Raw genomic sequence first — 18329 nt, 5'->3', positions numbered from 1 at the left:
ACGACTCCAGATTAGGGTCAAGGAGACTTTTTAACTGACATTTCCTTATGATCCCCTAGTGTACAACCAGGGAACACAAGTGATCTCCACACCAAAGCTTGTAAACAGCAGCTCACACGTTCTTAACAACCAAAACAAGAAACCTGAGCCGTTGACCACAGAGGAACGGAAAGCATTAAGGGGCAGAAAGAGGACAATGGCTGACATTCGCCACACAATGGGCAAATCCCGAATAAAGCATGCTAAATAAAGGAAGCCAGATGCAAGTGGCCATGTGGTGTATAATTCATTTCTGTGCATTCTCCAAAAGAGTTTCAAAAAGACAGAGAGTATGTTAGCGGTTGACAGCAACTGGGTGGGAATCCAGAAAATGACAGTTCTGGGATGGATACTTACTGAGGTAAGCAGGGCGACCAGACTTCTCTAAAATTCAGGCGTGGCTACTTGAGAAGCTGCTCACCAATGCACTTTAAGGCAGCAGCTTCTGTGCTATGTGAAGTACATCTCCATGAAAGTTTTAGGTAAAAACAATTCATAGTGTAGTGGGCAAGAGAAGAGGGTGTAAGGACAGCTTACCTGTACATCGATTGACTTTCAATAAAAACACCAGTATTTCAACAGAGAAAGGACAGCAAACCATTTCAGCAAGTGGTTTGCTTGAACAGTTAGATGTCGATACTGGGACTCTGAAGCTGATTCCTAGCTTGTAATGTATGGGAATCGACCAGATGTGGATCACAGACTTAGCTGCAAAATCCCAACACAAGCACTCTCGAGTAATAAAATGCATGAGGGAACTTTTTAATCTTGTTGGGTCTGAAGTCTTAAGATTTAAAAAGGCATAAGCCACACACACACATACACCACATACAAACAGATACACACAGAGACACACACAGAGACATGCACAGACCCAACACACATAGACATACAACAGACAGTCACACAGATATGCACACACACAGATACACAGACACACACAACACATACAAACAGATACACACACAGACACACACACAACACACACAGACACAAAGATACACACATACAACACAGTCACACACAGATACACACTCACAGACATACAGACACACAAAACAACATACACAGACACACAGATACACATACAACACACACAGATACACATACACAGACTCACAGACATACATACACATAGATACACACAAATACACAGACACACACACACACACAGATACATAGAAACACAGATACACACATAGACACATACATACACAGATACACACATACACACACACTTCCAAAATTGGATTTTATCCAAGTTAAAAGCTACTCTATATCAGAAATTGTTGAAAGATTGTCTCAGTTACTTTCCTGTTGCTGTGATGGAACACCCAGACAAAACCTTAAGGGACAAAGGTTTGATTCTGGCTCACAGCTCAAGGGTACAGTCCATGTGAAGCAGTTGGTCACATCACATTCTACATCAGAAAGCAGGGAGTGTTGGATGCTGCTGCTTAGTCTCCTCCACCTCAGTTCAGCATCACAGCCAGGGAATGGCACCACCCACAGTGGGCAGGTCTTTATGATTCGATTAATTAAATCAAAATGATCCCCAACAGGCATGCCCAGAGGCCAGTCTCCCAAGTGACTCTAGGTGGCATCAAGTCGACAGTTGGCACTCACCACCACAATTCTATTACAGACAGATCACAGAACAGATAGGAGCAACACAGAGCAGACAGGATGTGTGCATGTGGATGTGCAGTCACCCAGGTCCTTCACAGCTTACAGTCAGTGAGAAATTGCACAAAATGTCCACACAGGCATTGTAGCAGATGAAAGAAAGATACATATGATGCTGTTTGGAATCATTAGAGAAATGCAGATTGATAACATGGAGTTGCCACTGCAAGCCTACCTCAGCCAGGGGCAGAGACAAATGAGGATTTGCATGGGGTGCCAAGAAAGGGAGAAGGGCAAAATCACTGCTGCAGAAAGACAGTGAAGAGGCTTTTGAAAGAAGCAGGCTGTGGTTTTCTTTTTTTTGTTTTGTTTTTTGTTTTTTTGTTTTTTTTTTTTTTTAACAAGATAAAGTTAAACTTAAGAAATCAAACAATTTGTCTTTTAGGTATCTACTCAACAAAAATCTAGACAAATGCTCACACAAAGATGGGTTTGTGATCATTTTTTACAACAGCTTTGTTTACAACACCTTCAAGCAGGATAAAACCAAATCTGTACTGTTGGTGAATGTAGGGGTGTCACGTGTCTACGCAATGAAATATCTATCGGCAGCTCTGTGAGAAAGTAGCTCTCAGCTACTCAAGCTGTGCCTTCTGCTCTCTGCTGATGTCACCTCCTAGGGAAAGATCAAGGCAGGCTGCTCTGTGGGTATTGGGGAAGGCAGGGCTGGGCCATGAGGCAGAGATTGCTCTGAGAGGTGATGGAAGGATTCTAAAATGCCTTGGTTTATTGTCATTACATGAGTGAGTGACCTGGCCAAGATCCAGCACGCAGCACACCTGCAAGCAGTGAGTTCCGAGGGATGTGGATCGTGCCTCAGTAAACTTGGCTTTAACAAATTGCATCTTGAGTACTTTGCTCATCTGCAAAGAAAAAAAAATCAATTTCACCTGGATCATAGATATGAACATAAACATAAAAACAAGTCTGAAAGAGAACATCACACAGCAGAGGAACATTTCACAGCTTTTATGTAGCCAAGAGATTTTAAACAGAACACACATGTAAGATACACACAGAGGCACATACACACATGTGCACATATGCATGCAGACATACACAGGTACCTGAATGTATGCATGCATGGATACACACACATACACACACATACACATACATGCACACACACATATACATATGCACACACATACACTCATGCATGAATGTATGTATGCATGGACAGGACACACACATACACACACACATGCACACACAAACTCAGACATGCACATACACATACACACAGAGACACATGCACACATAAAGACACACACACCCCACACATCACACATATACACACACAGACACATATATACACATGCACACACACATACACACACAGACACATGTACACACACACATCACACATATACACACACTGACACATATGTACACATGCACACACACAGACACATGCACACACACACATCACACATCACACATATACACACACTGACACATATATACACATGCACACACACAGACACATGCACGCACACACACACACACACAACACATACACACACACTGACATATAGCCCTCTAACCATGGAGGAAATAAAGAGATAAATGTGATTTCTTTGAGACTGAAAGCTCCGGTTTATTGAAAGACACCGCGGAGAAAATAACAAGAAACTACAAAGTGGAGAAGACTCCAGAAATGCAGACAGTGGTCATACAGATCAGATGCAAAGAATGACAATACAATTTATGAAAAAACAGATTTAGTAAGCACAGAGCCAGCATTCACCTGATGAGTCTGCTCACTCGGACAATAAACATGGGATGTGCTTTGTGTCAGTACACAGCAGGAAGTAGATCTCAGTACCCAGCAGGAGGAAGGCCTCTAGCCACAGAAATTCACCATTCTGTGTCACAGACACTGAAGTTTCAAAGAGTTTCTAGAAAGGCAGGGGACACTTAAAACTCGTGCATGGTGAGGATATAAATCACCCCAATGTTTGGTTGTATCTGTCAATAATTCATCTCCTGCATATACACTCAAGATAAACACATACACATAGAATTCCAAAATACATGTACAAGAAAGCGCATACTAGCTTTATTTACTGTTTTTCTGAGGCCAAGCCAGCAACGGTGCAATCAATCAGCACCGGATTTTCACAAACGCAAGAGAGTTTAACAGGCATGGACAAGTGCTGCAAACACCAAGGGAGTTAGATGTCTGAAGTGAACATCTCGGGAGTCTGTAAAAGTTTACACAATGCTGATCAGTAACATGGCAGGCATGGGCAATGGTCACCTTAAGGGGCACAGGTGGCTGGTCGAGGAAGTCTGGCATACTGGTGATAAGACATGTTTGCCAGACTCTGGATGCACACGTCTGCTTGTGAGGCAGCATGCTACTGATCTGGCCCCTGCACTTCCTCCTTCTCACAGTCATTTCCATTTTACAGAAGACTCACTGTTGAAAGGTTTCTTCAAGAAGCCAGGTACAGCCACACACATCTGCAGTCCCAGCACTTGGAGGGCTCTGACAGGAAGGTCATAAATTTGCAGCCAGCTTGAGTGAGCTAGGGAACATGTCCCACTGATCACTCTTGAGAGTTTCTACCCCACTAGCCATGAATACTTTCCTACTGTGATGGTCCAGAGCAAATGTCCCATCCTAGAAAATCCAACACTCCTGCTTGGTGTTCAGTTATGAATCCTGTAACAACGGTTTCAGGATTCTCCCTGGGATGTCTGGGGATTCTTCCATCTGCCCAGCAAGAACAATTCCAGATCACTGCTCTCCCCACCACACTGGCTTCTTTTCTAACTCAACAATTAGTCACCAGTTGGGGCCATGACTGTCTTAGACCTCAGAACAAAGGTTGTGAGATACAAGGGGGAAGCCTAAGATAGGGCGGCAGGGAACATGCTATCTGTGACCAGATTCCGAATTCCAGAGCTGGCACACAGTGTACCATGTCTGGGGCAAATTCTTAGTGTGTGTTTCCTAAGCCTGCAACTGTGAGTTCTTAATGCTGATCCATACCCCAACTGTGTTGCTTCTTAGCCATTCTTCCTCCTGTTACCCCACCTTTCAGGGTGCCCAGAGAGTGGCCTATAGCTCTGTACAGAAATTCCTGAGAATAAGGCCTCAGCTGCTCTTATGAAAGCTTGAATTACCCAAGTATCCTCCAGGGTGCAGAGCATCAGACTCTAGGAAGCAACTTCTAGGAAGTGGGATAGAAAAAACGAGAGAGAGAGAGAGAGAGATAGAGAGACAGTGATAGAGAGATAGATAGATAGAGAGAGAGAGAGAGTGAGAGAGAGAAGGAGGAGGAGGAGGAGGAGAAGGAGGAGGAAGAGGAAGAAGGAGGAGGAGAAGGAGGAGGAAGAAGAAGAAGAAGAAGAAGAAGAAGAAGAAGAAGAAGAAGAAGAAGAAGAAGAAGAAGAAGAAGAGGAGGAGGAGAAGGAGGGGGAGGGGGAGGGGGAGGGGGAGGGGAGGAGGAGGAGGAGAAGAGAAGAGAGAGAAGAGAAGAGAGAGAAGAGAAGAGAAGAGAGAGAAGAGAAGAGAAGAGAAGAGAAGAGAAGAGAAGAGAAGAGAAGAGAAGAGAAGAGAAGAGAGGAGAGGGAGGTGATGGGGAGGAGATCTTCGGAGGCCCTGAGATGTGTGCATAAAAGGAACAGCACCAGCTACAGTGGCTGGGTAAGGAGCAGCAGAGAGACCAAAGCAATACCCCTGCCCCAGCTCTGGTAAAAGTTAACACACTACACATCAGGCTGTGAGGAAGGCAGAACCTTCCTCATCACAATGACACGGGCACAATGTGACTCAGTGGCCAAGAACCACATGAATCAAAGTTAAAATGACCTTTGTTGTGGGTTGGTCTCTGATCAACTCGGTACTCACCCAGAGACATGGGTGTGCCTGCCCACTGACAAGACAGGATGACTCTCCCACCACCTGGATACATCAATGGCTTGGTGATGGCATCCACTCCAGCCAGAGAAAAAGAATAATAGTCAGGCTCCCTCCAGTTCTGGTTTGGTGAGTAAGCCGGGCACCTCCAGGTGACAGTGAGCTCAACATCTATCTGCAGACCTGCACAGGAACAGTACTCTGCAGTCAGCCACAGGTGATGGGAAGTTGTCCCGTGGTGAGGACACTCCCTGTGCAGCTGGGTGCCGGTATGAGGTACCCTGACAGCGCCTAGCAGTGATGAAGACACGAGGTTACCTCCTCACAACTGACAGCTTTGATGTCTCCCTACCCATCTGTCTTACTTCTTCTATCCTCTGAGGAAATTGCTTATTATTATTATTTTTATAAATGCATTCCCAGTGAAGAGAAAATTAAATATGCATGAATTTTAGAATGAAGCAGCAGAGCAGAGTTCTAAAAGCACTTCATGGAATCGGTCGGCCAATCTTCCATTAATATTTTAATTTGGGAGTAACCTGGGTCTGGTGAGAAATGTGACTTACATGCTATGCTGGGAAGGAGACGAGGTTGAGTATTTAAGTCTGGACTGGAGATAGAGATTCGTATGTGTGTGTACACACATGTATCCACTCAAGTACCTGGAAACACAAAGCATTCAATCCAACATGCGGGGCATTCTAACTACCCCCTGCACCCAGAGCTTTCAATGTCAACCAGTTCATCCCTGGAACCAGCTCAAGGGAGAAAGGACTTACTATGGTTTGAGGGGTTAGAGTCCCTTGTGGTGGGGAAGGCGTAGGGTGGCCGTGGCTGCAAGAAAGTTAGGCTGCTTGCTCACATTCCTGCAGATCAGAAGCAGAAGCAGGGATGAGCAGGAAGTAGAGCCAGGTCATACACACCAAGGCCTGCCCCTCAGTGATCCACCCACTTTTTTCTAACTATCTCTCACTTTTTACATGATCCATAACTTCCCAGAATAGTGTGGTCAGCTAGGGACCAAGTATCCAAACACACGGGCCCTCGGGCATTTCATACCTAAACCTAATAGTCTGCTTGAAGGTTGGGGAAGGTGGTCCTCTCTTTTAGGGTACTAGGGTACTGCTTGTTTTAGCTTGTGCTGTAATCAAATACCCAGACAAAGGCAGAAAGGGAGAAAATGTTTATTTTAACTCACAGTTCAAGGCATGCCCATCACGGTGAGGAAGACAGGCAGCAGTTCCAGGAGCTTGAAGCAACTAGCCACATGGTGTCCACACCCAGATGAGACCAGTGAACACATGCCAGGGTTAAGCTAGCTTCCTCCTTCTGATACAGGACATAGAAAATGGTCCTGCTCACAAATGATGGACAGATGTCCCCGCATTGATTAATGAAGTCAAAGTCTGTAGAAAGAATCTCTTGTGAACTATGGGGAAGCATCACTTGTCAATAAAAAGCTGACGGCCCATTAGCAAAAGGCAGGGCGTAGAGGATGAGAATTCCGGTAGACAGACTGGGACTCTGGGATAGAGTCAGGCAGGAAGTTTCACCACCCAGACTCTGAGTAAGTTGGGCATATGAAACTAGGAGAGGTAGCTTGCCAGCCATGTGGCAGACAGAATAGATGAAATGGGTTCTGTAAGTTACTAGCCAGTTGGGGAAGAAACCTAAGCTTAAGGCTATAAGCATTATAATAATTAATAAGCCTCTGAGCTACTAGTTAGAAATTAGGCACGAGTAGAAAAAACCCCACAGTTACTTCATTAATACAGTCTGCCACACGCATGTCCAGAAGCCTGACTCCCAGGCGACTCTAGGTTCTGTTGTGCTAATACTCAGAACTCACTTCCTCTGGACACCAGTGTTGGCCAGTGTTTCTGAGCTCTGAGATGGGTTATAATTGCTGGAGTGTTTTAAAGGACACTGGTGCCTGGACCTCGCTGTTGGGTTTAATGGGGGGGGGGGGTCCCACTGCTGTTGTTAGTGGACTCTTACATGTAAATAGGACATATCCCCTGCATGGTCTTGTGTGTGAACACCAAGTCTCCAGTTGTTTGGGGGTTTGGAACCTAACAAGAAATAGCTAGTTCCAGGAGGTGGGTTGCTTATGGGCTGGCCTTGAGGTTGATAGACCAGCTTCATGTCCTGCTATATCTGCTGCTTCCCACCCACACATGGAAGAGCAGGGCTAAGCATTGCTTCCTTCTCCATCTGTGTGAGAGCAATCAGGGGCTGATTCCTGTGACTTTCTCCACAACCCTACAGTAACCCCAAATGATCTACCCATCTCTCCCTTCTTAGTAGAGACATTCAAGGGAGAAAAATCACAGAGCCAGGTTCCTTACAGACTCCTATGTTCTCCCAGGGAAGTGGAGGCACCTTTTTCTTAACTCCCTCCATAGTTTCAGAAAACAGTGTGTAAAGCCATCTTTGGGAAGATGTGGACGACTTGGGGCTCTCACAGTGGGTGGGCAGGTGAGTCTGCCTCTGGGTAGGATGTCACCAGCTTCCCTGGTCAGCAGTCAGAAACTGCTGCACTCAGCAACCAAAGGACAGAAAGGAGAGTCAATAAATAGCTTAAAAGTCTTCACAGAGAGACAAGGATTGTGGTTCTTTCCCTTTGGATATTCTTCAGCTGCTTGAGTTTTTATTTTCACCGAACTATGTATCTGTAACCGCGGTAGCTGTTGTGAAATGAAATGTGAGCTCTCGACCGCTTTCTTCAACTTGGTGTTTGTTCCGTATGCGTCACCTGAAAGATTATGAGTTTTGGGGGATCACAGAACAAATTAAAATGCTTCTCACTGAAACAAACTCGCTGGCCTTTCCACTTAGTAATTGTTCTCTCCACACTGGAGTGAATTAAGTTTGGGCTTGGTGAATGAATAGTATTCTGCACAGTAATGAAGCTCCCTGCAGATGTAGGACTGAGCTGCGATCTGTCTTCACTATCCACTGTTTCTGCGATGATTGTTCGCCGGTTTGCCAAAATGTGTCAGCAATCAATACATGGAGTATTTCCAATGCATCCCCAGGCGTGCACATGCCGATGAAGACACTGAGGGATGAATGTTGCTGCAGAGGCTCCACCCATGGAGCCCTGGCTCACAGAGATGACCAGAAGGTGGATCTGGGAGGGGCTTTGAAGAACAGAGCAATGAGCTGCAAGCACAGGAGGCAGGGGGACCACAAGTCCCAACACGGGCTCCAGGAAGCCATGGATAAGGAACAAATTTTAAAACTACATTTTACCTTCTGTAAAAAAAATAAAATCTTCAAAATTTGTTTATTTTTAGGGATAATTATATATCTACATAACACATTAGCCATAATGTGTATATTGCACACATACAGATACATTTAATACATGCAATACAAATATTACATACAGATATATTTATGCATGTGTTGTATATATTTTGTATTTATATACATATTTAAAATCATATATATGTATATATATGTATTCTATCTATATATGGTCCCTTGTTAGCAATTACTTCATATTCACAAATCCAATATTCCCAGGGACTTGAGAGCAGGAAGCTCCATGAATAATGGAGATTAGTGTATATTCTTTGGGCTATCTGTGTTTCTCAGAGTATAACCTAACTGAGCTCTGCCATGAACACACAACATTCCCATGGTGACATGCTTTGGCCAACTGTGAATGAAGCCCTCCTTCCTGAACATTCCTAACACAGAGAGCATGTTACAACCACAAGAGGTCCTGGAGTCTACCTTGGTGTTGCCTACATGTCTTAAATATTTCCTGGATTTGTTTTTTAAGGAACCAGGAGTTAAAGGAACACAATCATGGGACACACCAGACACTAATATCTCCCTAAGGGGCAGTGTGCGTGTGTCTTGTTTTCAAACACATTGGAGATCTTTGAAGGTTATGGGCATGAGATCCATATGTTACTAAGAGAGTACAGCTTGCCCTTGATAGTCCTGTGTGTCCTTCACAGCTCTGGCAAAGCTCCAGTTGGCCCTTCTTCAGATTGATCAGCAGCAAAACCCACGTCAATGGGCTGAAGCAAAGCTTGTACAGAGCACTGGCTCAGCCCAAGTAAGGCAGGGGAGCCAGGTTACAGTTATTTACGTGTTGTCTTTGTCATGCAGGGATGTGGGCTCTATTGAGTGTCTTCTGCAGTCACCAGACACTCAGGCAGGAAATGTCTGAGCTGCCAGGGGGAAAATCACCAACTCTGAATGATGTCTTTTTAAACCAGAGAAGCTGAGGTCTGAGGGTCTGAGCTACTTTTGTTGATGCTATCTATCAGCAAGGAGGGCATCATCAGGGTTTTGCACTGCATGGGCTTCTGAGGCTAATTTATGTGCTGCACTGAGCTGAAGGAGGGGCAGGCGGACTTCAGGAAGAACGGCCTAGACGAAGCTGCCTCCCAGAGGATCTGGGAGCCGTAATGGGCTTGGACAGCGGGGAAGGGAGTGTGGTGATTGTGACGAGACAGTGTGGGAGCTCAAGTGTGAGGACATGTCCTGGAAGCGTGACACAGAACTCAGTAAAAATCAGTAACTCAGGAGAAGGATCTGCTAGGACACAAAACAAAAGCCTCGGGACCTAATCAGAGTTCATTCTCTCATCACCCTCCAGGACATAAATTTGTCTTGCTGTGGCAATATTTGGAATGTGTTCCCACCTCACACAGCCATCAGAAACAAAATATAGTGAATTGCTAAGAGGCTGGGGACAGAGGAATCAGAGCATAAGGACAGACCCAGCTCCTGTCTCCGCAGAATGTCACAGAGAGCGGAACTCTCTCCATCCATGAGACATGCGCTCCCAGGGCACAAACAGCCTCGGGAACAAGCCATGGAGGGCTCTGCTCTGCTTCCTGACTCCTTCTTCACTCCAAATCCCAGCCTGTGGACAAATCAGCTTGTGGACATATACACCTTCTCATCAGGCACGTCCTGAGGACAAGAGGTGAGTTTTCACGTTCAAACCCTGAAAGTAACAGCGATCAGATCAGTAGCCATCTATACCAGGGAATATATTCTAATCTGAATTCACATACATGGAGCAAGGAGATAAAATGAAATGAGAATTGTTATGGAAAATTCCAGTGCTATAAAGGTACTTGGTAATAAATATGTGCCCAGATGGTTCCGTGTATTAAAGCACTTGCCACATAAACCTGAGAATCTTAGTTTGATCCCTAGAATCCACACAGAGAACCACCTATATTTCCTGTACTCCTACCATGAGATGAGCCCAGAAGCTCACAGGTCAGCTATCTCAGTGTATACAACAGGGAAGAAATTAGACCATCTCACCACGGTGGAAGGAAGGAGAGTTGTCCCCAAAGTTGTCCTGTGTCCCCCACCTAGATGCTGTTGCCTGTGTATGCACACACATCAAACATAATTATTATTGTTAATAAAAATTAACTAAAAAGTAGGGTGAATGTGTCCCATTAAGTTACATCTATTTGAGGTTTTCTTTCTTCTTCAGCTTTGCAAACCCCACTTTCAATTTAGGATAGGAAGATAAAGGGGGCATTTCTGATCTGTTTGGAGAAGTTGAGCCTGTAGAATGCTTGTAATCCCTCAGGTCTCATTTAAGAGAAGACGGAGCAGCAGCTCCAGGCTTGGCTGCATCCTTCCTGGGTTGACTGCTTTTGCATCCTGCATAACCGGCCATGGCCATCAACCTGCCTTTCTAGCAGAGCTCAAAAGCCACCTGAGGTTTGCTTCTCCTTTGGGAGCAGGAGAAGTGTCTCCGAAGACTGGTCAAGTAAAGGAACGAAATAAACCTCAGAGAGACTATGAGTGGTACAGAAATTGATTTCTCAGGACTCTAGTCACAGAAAAGCTGTTCTGTATACCCAGACATCCAGCCTCCTTCTGCAAGCATGCATGGAGGGGCTCAGAGACAGCAAAGGGAATCTGAGTTCTCTACCAGCCCCTTACTTCTGGAAGTAGGGGGATGAGAAGCCCCTCCAGCTTCCAGTCAGAGTGGAGGGATGTTCTATAGGTTTTTTTTCCAGCCTATAACTTAGCAGCTTTGGCTCTGAATTCCTCCAACGCCTGTCATCTGAGGGATGGATGGCCTTGTGCTGTGTGTGGATCCAGCACCTCCAAGCACAGGGTCTTTAAGAGATCAAGGCAAATGCCATGACCAACTGGAAAAGCAGACACATTTAGGACACACCGTGTGTGTGTGTGTGTGTGTGTGTGTGTGTGTGTGTGTGTGTGTGTGTAACATGATGGAGATCATTGTCATAGATATGAACAGAAGTGACCAGGAGGATTGAGGGAGCTGAAGCACTGGGCTCAGGGCAAGCTGGGCTGATGTTAACAGATGACATCACCTATTGGCTCTTCTCTGTACATGGTTAGTTTCGAGTACTTAGTGTTTCCTTACAAGAATAGTCAAGGTCTTGATGGAATATTATGGTCCTTCACAGGAAAAAGAACCTAGAAAGTTCTACACTTTCGCTCTGTCTAACGTCTGGGCTAGCCTGGGATAGCCTGTGTGAATCACCTTGACTTTCCTTGGATATCAGGAGCTACCATATCATGTTTCCTGCTGGTGCTCACACGGCTCCATTATAAACTTGAGATGGATGCCGATAAACAATACTGATGCTCTGGTGAGATCCAATCACAAGACACTGTCTGCGACCTGGCACAGAGCATACACACTCCTCCCACCTGACCTTGCTCATGAACTTGCTAGCAATCCCCACACCAACCTGTGTGTCTTCTGCTAGTGAGAAGACGCTATGTCCCTAGTCCCTCCTGTCCAGGCTGCTCTGATATGTTACTGCACCCAGATCCACAGCCCAGCCCAGTGGTGTTCGGCTGAATTCCAGATGTACTTGGGCCGATGAGACCCTCAGATGGCCTCTGTGTGGAAATAAGAGATACTCCTTGGGTGGACATCTCCCAGCCAGGGCCCCCAGAAAGATTTCATCCCCTTTTGGTGCAGACATCCCCTGGAGAGCCTGGAGCAGAGGAGGGCATAGTAAACACTGACTCCAGGACAGTGCTCTAGGGTACATAATGGAATGTGTTCCAATCTGTGGTGGTATACTTCAGTTAGGGCCTTGGGACTCGCCTGGCGTGCTATGAAGAATGAGATCAACACCAGACCACAGAGAAGATGTGGAAAAGGCAGCTGTGGTCATACAGGATCCACACTGAGACCAGTTCCCTGCAGCCGGGTCAGAATAGAGTAGCTCAGTACACGACTGTCAGCAGAGTCCAAGAGTGAACCCAAGTGAACAGTGGCATGTTACATGGCAACTGGCACAAATCCAGATGCCCACAGCTGTGTTCCCACAGAAACGCTGTGTTCTATGTCGGATGGCTTGTGCTGCAGACATGGATTCTCAGCAGGAGGAGACCTGAAGGAATGAGCTACAGAGGGGATTTATAAGATAGTCTGGGGAGTCCTGCAATGGCTGTCTGTGCACTGCAGAGGCTGAGGACCCAGTGGCTGTCTAAGCAATGCAGCTGGGTGCCTCGCCAGTTCCAGTCTGGCCCTGAAGACCTAGAAGATTCTTGGAGAGCTGATGGTTTTCAGTCGACATTTGGAACTGTATGAACTCTTTGATGTCAGTAAAGTGTGGCTCTTATGGGAGCAGCAGTAGAGCAGATGCACTCACCAGCAGGAAGCAAAGACAGGTAGGCAAAACGGCCCTCAGACTTCTTTGTATTGATCTGTATAAATCTCACAGATGCACCCAAAGGTGCATCTCTTGGTGCAGCAGCTCTGAACCTTCCTAATGCTTCAACCCTTTAACACAGTTCCTCATGTTGTGGTGAAACCTGGCCATAAAATTATTCTCGTTGCTACTTCATAACTAATTTTGCTACTGTTGTGAATCATAATGCAAATGTCTGGTATACAGAAGGCCTTAGGAGACCCCCGTGAAAAGCTCATTTGACCCCCAAAGGGGTTGCAACCCACAGGTTGAGAACCACTGTCTTAATGAACCCCAGCTCCATTCAAGTTGACAACCAACATCAACCACTGCTGCAGCCGAATGGTTTCTAGCAACTTTCCATAGCAGGTTTGGAACGGGGTTGAAAGTCACTTATGGGCCAGCCGGGTCAAAGAGAAGGAAGTCAGGTGTTAATCCCAGTCAGTGGGATCTGCAGGATGCAGCCTAGACAGACATGGCTTCATGTTTCCCTGAACTCAGTTACAGTGGATCACATATGCCATGGCCAGCCTTTCCTATGTTGTCGGGGACTGCCATCATGTTGTATTACACAGTGGAGTGGTCATGACTTCACAGCCATATTGAACCAAAGCAGATAAATGGCTGGCTTCAACTGGACACTAGAGCTGAGGTGAACCTGGGAGAGATCCCTAAGCCACTGTAGACACAGTCAATGTGGGTTTATAAAAGTGGAAAGCCAGATATCCCTTGCTGTATAGCCTGTGTTAGTATTCTGTCTAAACTCCACCTCTACAGTTACCTGGCAGCAGCCAGGTAGGCCTGGCCCACTATAAAAGGGGCTGCTTGCCCCCTCCTCTCTTTATTATTCTCCTAATCTCTTGCTCTCTTGCCTGGAGCTCCTCTCTGTGCCCTCCCACTCCCCCTCTCCTTTCCCTTCTCTTCCCCCTCTCTCCACGTGGTCATGGCTAGCCTCTACTTCTCTTCTTCCTCTTTCTTCTTCCACCTTCTTCCCCCCACCTTTGCCCTATCTCCTGAATAAACCTCCCCCCCACCCCCCAACCGTTTGGTCTGGAGTGGTCTGTTCTAAGCTGCTGCGTGCGGACGTCTAACACCGTCTAACAGCCTGAGCCTCGTGGATGAACTGCTTCTGCTTCTGTGAGGGTGAGCAGCTCCTGTGGGCTGCTTTGGAGAACTGATTTAAAGCAGTCTGTGAATGTTTTAAAGGATTTCTTGATGCATCTCATGTCTAAGAAGGGCTGGGTACTGGAGGCGGGGCAGGGAAGTGGACTAATTCTGTCCTTCCATGTACCTGCACCTCCCACTTCCCAGAGGTGACTGTCACAGCACATACTCATGCTAGAGTTCCAGGAGCACGGGTGGGTGTGTATCAGTGGGAGGAATCCACCTAGGACTGTGTACTGGGTCACGGAGATGCTATTTGAGGAACAAACTCCTCTCCACACAAATGACACTTGAAAAGAGAGCAAGGTGAACCAGGCCCCATGACTTGCAAAAGGGAAAGTATTTGCCATCCCAGAGTAAAGAGATTAGGGTAATAGCATCCTGCTGAGTGAGGGGAGGGGTGGGACTCACATCTGCCTGGGCCCAGTGCATACATGAGCAATGAATGGCTTTGGAGACATCTCACACCTAAGGATTGCTTATGTCCTTCCCGGGCTCTGGTTACAAGCCAGGAATATATCTTGACTTATGTATAACCCTGCAGCTTTCCTTTGGGCTGTAGAAGGCTGGGAGGATTGTTCAAGAGCCCATGGACAGGAGAAGCCCAGCATCTTACTGAAGCCTGCAGAGGAGTCAGGTTGCAGGCCACAAAGGCTCAGAGCCCAAGGGTCAAAAGGGCAAATCCAAGAGAGATGGATGCAAGTGCAGGGAACCTATGGCAAAGCCTGAGAAGAGGGTGCCTACAAGCAGATATGAAGCTGTTTGCGTCAGTCCTTGCTGTCCTGCCCATGACAGCCATGGGTAGACACTGTGCTGTTGTGACCTCAAGCTTACACGGTACCCAGAGCACTACCTGACTGACCTGGGCTCAGGAATGACTCATGCTGGAAGCATCTACAGCAGGCAGTCCCTTGGTAAACTGGACTGCATGGTCACAGCAACGAAAAACATAGCTAACATAATAGCATGGTGGAGATTTAACATAGGCATGATTGCTGTGTTCAGAACATGTACAGCATGTAGGGAATTTCAGAGGGGGTGTTACACATTAGAGTGACAGAGACTCCTCACTTGGACTTCCTGGTGGGCTCCTGTACACGGGGAGCATGAGTGAAATGTGAAACTAGGTCAAAGGAATCGTCTAAGTTTAAATTAAAAAATACAAACTCAGAACACAGCAAACTACAGAGATGTGCAGAAAGACCAGGTTTCAAACAGAAATAAACTGAACGCTAGAAGCAAGAATGGAGAAGGTGGCACAAGAAATACCTAAAAGGTTAGGACTTAGAACTTTGTAAAAATAGTTAAAGACACAATCCACACACCCATGAAGCCTAGAGACCCTCAATCATGACCAAAACTATGACATACTGAAGACCCCCAAATTAGGGAGACCCTCACTCAAGTCTCGGGAAATCGTGGCCACCCAAGAACTCTCGCAAGACACCGTACCTGGATGCAATCGGCAGAGGCTTTATTAGGGAAGTTGGCTGGCAGTCAAACCACAAGCTCTCTCTCAAGAGCAAGGTTTGGCCCCTAGTGACGGGTTAAGGGGTCTTTTAAAGAGAAAAACCACAAACCAGGGGAGTGGGGGGGGTGAGGGGTTGCCAAGGATACATAACAAGAATAGCAAAACATTCCAGAGAAACCCACCCTAAAAGGTTAATAGCCATGGAAATTACTCAGTACACTCATTCTTCTCAAAAATGTGGTTTTACCATGTCACTGCCCTACCCTGTCAACTATCTATTAACTATTTCTCACTAGCTCCAGCCGTAGAGCCACAGCCCTGTCATTGTGTTTTTACCACCCGAATGACTTTCATTCTTTACAGCCAGTTCCTGAAACTGGCCTGGCTTGTTCCAGAGAAAAGTTTCCATGTCCCTAAAAGAACTTAAAAAGCATCTATATATGTATATATTCTATAAAAATGATTTTTATGATTTTTTTATTCTTCAATATGTACATACAAATTATGAAAAAAAAATAGAGCCAAATAGAAAGTCTCAAAAGAATTCAAAGGAAAACCTGATATGAAGCAAGGGGAAAGTAAAAAACGATTCATTGGAAACTTCCAAGTCAGAAGACAATAAAGAAAAATTTTAATTTGGGAGGATTATGCACCAGTCTGGAATTCTGTGTTGTTATTAGTAATATAATGCATTCCATGCCCACTCTGTGCCAAGCAGTGAACTGGACACTTGACAAGCATCTCCTCTTAAACTTCAGAACATTACAGGGACAGTTCCATCTCCTGGGCCATACATGGGCTCAAGGACTGCTCACTGCACTTTCATGACTTCAAGTCTGTAGACCACCTGAAGGTCTGACCCCGGCACACGGCAGGGCTGGCCAGCTCCGAGGTGGGATGTACTGGAATTCAGGAACTGGACACCCTAAGCAGGAGCTTGAGACTCTATTGTCCTCTGCAAGCAAGCGGCTGCATGTACTGAAAGCCGAAAGCCAGATCCTTACTGACTGGCAGGATAGGAAAGGTGACCAAAGATTCCTGAAATTGTGTCAAGATGGTGAGGTTGGAACTCCCCCCAGATATGGGAAGCCCAAAACTGGAAAGGAAAACAGGTAATGGCCCAGAGCCTGGCCCAGGAGGACCCAAATCCAAAAACATTCAGCCCAAGATCCAAGAATATGAATTCACTGATGACCCGATTGAGATGCCTCGGGTCCCCATGAATGATGCTCCCCAACATGCTCTGGGTCTCTGTGGAGCTCTGTTGTGCTGGCATCACCAGTGAGGAGGTACGAACACTAGTGGAGCTCATAGGGCCCTTGAAGATTAAGCCTAACATAGTAAGATTCCGCCACTGGGGATATACTACTCCCACTGCTGGGCCCAGGTGGATCTGCTAGAGGAGCAGAAGCATCAACAGCTGTGGCTGACAAGAAGAAAGGCCTCATGGGACCGCTGACTGAGATGGAAACAAAAGATGTGGCTATCCTGCTGAGGAAGTCTGAGGTCCAGCATGGGCAGCCAGAAGATGGATGACCCTTTGGTGGTCTGAGGCAGCCAACCTGCTGCAGGCTCTGGTGAAAGAAAATATTATTTCCCGTATGGAGGACTCTCCTATTCCTGATATGTCTGGGAAAGAATCAGGGGCTGATGGAGAGAGTACCTCTCCTCGAAATCGGAACAAGCCCTTCAGTGTGCCACATGCCAAGTCCTCCTGGAGAGCCTTATCAATGAATTGCTGATTGCCCAGGGACCCCTGGAGTCTGAGGACCAGCCTCCTTGAGGACTCATAGGATGAGGTCCTTGCTGAGCTGTGCAAACAGCAGGCTGAGCTGAAGGCACTCAGTGTATACAACCACATGACCTGCCCATCCAGGATTCTCATTCTGAGTACCAGCTCCTCTACGCAGTCGGTGTATCTGCTCCTTTTCTGCTCCCACCAACAGCAAGGAAGACTTGGCATGGTCAGGGTTTGTTATATTCTATTCACATTGTGTCTTTGGAGCCCAGTATGTAGGGACAGTCAACATGTACTTGCTGACTTTCTGACTAATGAGCAAGCATGGGGTCCCAGAGACGCTCTGTGTGAATGGGAACAGTTCTGAGCTTGACCACAGCAGGGAGATCTGGAGTTATATCTATAGGTTAGAGAGGGGACCTAAGGATGAGTTGTGTACACTTGTAAGGTGTGGAAAATACACAGAAGATTGGTGAAATGAAAGATACATTTCAGGCCAATGGAGTCCTAAAGTAAAGATACGGAGACATGAAGTCAAAAGCCATGAGACAACCCAAAAGAATGTCTGGTATCTGGGACCTGCACCCCACACGGGTGGAAAGGTGGATAGTCCATCAGGGGGATGGCGATGCTTTGTTTAGGACTATTGACGTTGGCCTTGAGGTTCTGAGAACCATCACT

The 18329-nt window shown here is 46.2% G+C and overlaps 1 pseudogene; it reads left to right on the top strand.

Annotated features, from left to right (window-relative positions):
* Positions 1-10026: 10026 nt before the first annotated feature.
* Positions 10027-18329, top strand: part of LOC117703274 (transcriptional adapter 3-like) — a 26086-nt pseudogene continuing 17783 nt past the window's right edge.

The sequence above is a fragment of the Arvicanthis niloticus genome, chromosome 2 (genome assembly GCF_011762505.2).
Source record: "Arvicanthis niloticus isolate mArvNil1 chromosome 2, mArvNil1.pat.X, whole genome shotgun sequence".
Lineage (NCBI taxonomy): Eukaryota > Metazoa > Chordata > Mammalia > Rodentia > Muridae > Arvicanthis > Arvicanthis niloticus.
The sequence above is the reverse complement of the archived record's forward strand: the minus strand, read 5'-3'. Positions and strand labels throughout refer to the sequence as shown.